Genomic DNA, 2,724 nt, shown 5'->3' with positions numbered 1-2,724 from the left:
CTTAGGGTTAGCTGATTCAAGATCCCCAAAGATTGATTTTTTTATGGCCCTCTGACTCCCTTACTCCTTCCAAAATGTATGTCCAAATCAATTCAACAAACATTTATTGAGTACCTCTTATGGGTCAGGCTCCATGCTTAATGCCAGGAGCTTAATACCAGTGGTCTAGAATAGTGCATTCCAATAGAACTTTCTGTGATGATGGAGATATTCTATACCTGCTCTGTCCTGTACAGTAGCCACTAGCCCCATAGGCTATGGCTATTTTTAAGGCTATAGAGCACTTAAAATGTAGCCAGCATGACTGAAAAACTGAATTTTTAATTTTATTTAATTAATTTTAATTTAAATAGCCACATATGGGTAGTCATTATTATATTGAACAGCACAGTCTAGAAGGAGGCAGGGATGTACCCAAAAGCCATATTCTATCTTTTGCTCTAAAATGTGCAATAGAGACACATACGGCGGAGCAGAGCGTTAGTCCCCCTCAAAAAAGAGGTTGATTTCGACATGGAAATTAGAGAAGGCTTCCTGGAGGTGACGACCTGGTGAGAGTCTTAAAGAAGGGAAAGAATTTCCATATGCAAAATATATCCATTCCATCCTAATATCTCAAAAGCCTTAAGTTATTTCAGTAACAATACCAAGTACAAAGTATCATCAAAATCAGTTGTAGATGTGGTCTGTCTTTGGATACAATTCTCTTACATCTGTGGACCTGTGAAACCTAAAGAACAAATTATCTGCTTCCCATATACAAAGAAGGGACAGTCATAGGATAAATGTTCACATTTCCATAAGGAGAAATCAGAAAGAAAACAGGAGTCATGGGTTCCAAACATTTCTAATACCCTGAAGGGCATACTCCTTTTGATTTCAAGGTCTGAAATTCATCTATAGAATGATGTTTTGTCCTCCAGGCCTGATGAAGCAGCAGCCGCACTCTTTTCAAGTGCTTGTTCAGTAGCCATGCTGCTCCAGAATACTGGGGTTCTGCTCTGCCCAAATATTCAGGTGAAGCTCCCACCCTCATCAAATATTGGTGTGGTGGCGAGGCACTCTGCAATCCCACAGACATTGTTCTTCCTGAACAGTGGGATGGAAGGCTCACCCTCTCCAAGTGCCGTGATATACTCAGCCCTTTCACCCACGTGGGTGGGCCCACTCTCTACACCCAAGATGTCTTCAGTCCAGACCTCAGCTTCCATGGTTCTGCCTCTGAAGTCTTTTCCCTTCAATGTGTACGTTTTCTGTCTCTTTTAGTCCAGGTTAGCAGTGATTCCATTCACACAGATCTCACCAAAAAAACTTGTCAGTTGTGTATGTCCAATCCTAACTTGCACTGAGTAGGCTGACCAGTTCCATGTTCAGTTAAACCCTCATATGAAGCACCATTCTCTGGGAGCCACTTTATGGGAGCTCAGAATTTTCCAAACCAACAATTTCTGGTTTCTTTGTGCCCAGAGTTCAGTTCTCAGCTTATCCCTTTCCTCTCATATTTTACCATAAGCTGCAAGGGCAAACTAGGCTGCACCTTCCATATTTAGTTTTGAAGTATTCTCAGCTAAATATCCAAGCTCATCACTTTCAAATTCTGCCTTCCATCTAACATAATTTCCCCAAGTACTCTGCCATTTTAAAACAATGGTCATCTTTCTTCCAGTATGCAATGATATATTCATCATTTCTGTCTAAGTCATCATCAGAAGTACCTGTAGTGTCCATATTTTTACAACAGTCTTTTCAAAGCAGTCTAGGCCTTTTCTAACAAGCACCTCACAATTCTTCCAGCCGCTACCCATTACTCAATTACAAAGCCTTTTCCACATTTTTGGTATTTTCAATATCAGCACCCCACTCCTAGTACCAAATTCTGTTTAGGGTCCTAAGTGGCTTAAAGAAGGTACCATGAAATGGGTTGGCTTTTAACAATGGGAAATTATTAGCTTACATGTTTACAGTTTTGAGAACATGAAAATATCTAAATCAAGGCAATGCTTTTTCCCCAAAGACTGTACCAGCAATCCTCAGCTCCTCTTTCACATGGCAAGACACATAGGGGCATCTGTTGGTCTTTCCCTACTCTTCCAGGCTTCATTGCTTCCATCTTCTGGCTTATGTGGCTTTTTCTCTTCTCTCTCTGTCTAGGTTTCATTATCTTATAAAAGACTCCAGTAAGAGGATTAAGACCCATCTTGAATGAGGTGTGCAACACCTTAATTGAAGTAGCCTCAAGAGATCCAACTTATAATGGGTCCTCACCCACAGGATTGGATTAGATTTAAGAACTTACTTTTCTGGGGTGCATACAGCTTCAAACCACCACAGTATATGGACATAAGAAGGCTAATGTAAGAAAGTGTGGTGGGGGGAAGCAAGCTGAAACATCTGTCCCTTGAGGGCAAGGAAGGTTTAGTGGGATAGAGGCTCTGGAGAGCTTGAATGGCAGGGGAAACACCAGAGCACCCTGAAACCTGAAGTAAATGCCTCTGAGCAATGGATGAGATAGTTAATGCACACTTTAAGAAGGAGACAGTTTTTTCCAAGTCACAATTGAGGGGAAAAGCTTGCGGCCATGCGAGATGGGTGCCATGCCCCAAATGAGAAGGAATGAGGACCTGAGTCAGGGAAGAATGTAATGAAGGTGAGTGTGAGACTGTTCTTTGAGGCCACTCCTAACATCTCCTACTCTTAGCACCCAGCTAAGTTTCAGTTGATAAA

This window comes from Tamandua tetradactyla, chromosome 15 (genome assembly GCF_023851605.1).
Source record: "Tamandua tetradactyla isolate mTamTet1 chromosome 15, mTamTet1.pri, whole genome shotgun sequence".
Classification (NCBI taxonomy): domain Eukaryota; kingdom Metazoa; phylum Chordata; class Mammalia; order Pilosa; family Myrmecophagidae; genus Tamandua; species Tamandua tetradactyla.
This window is presented reverse-complemented; position numbering follows the sequence as displayed.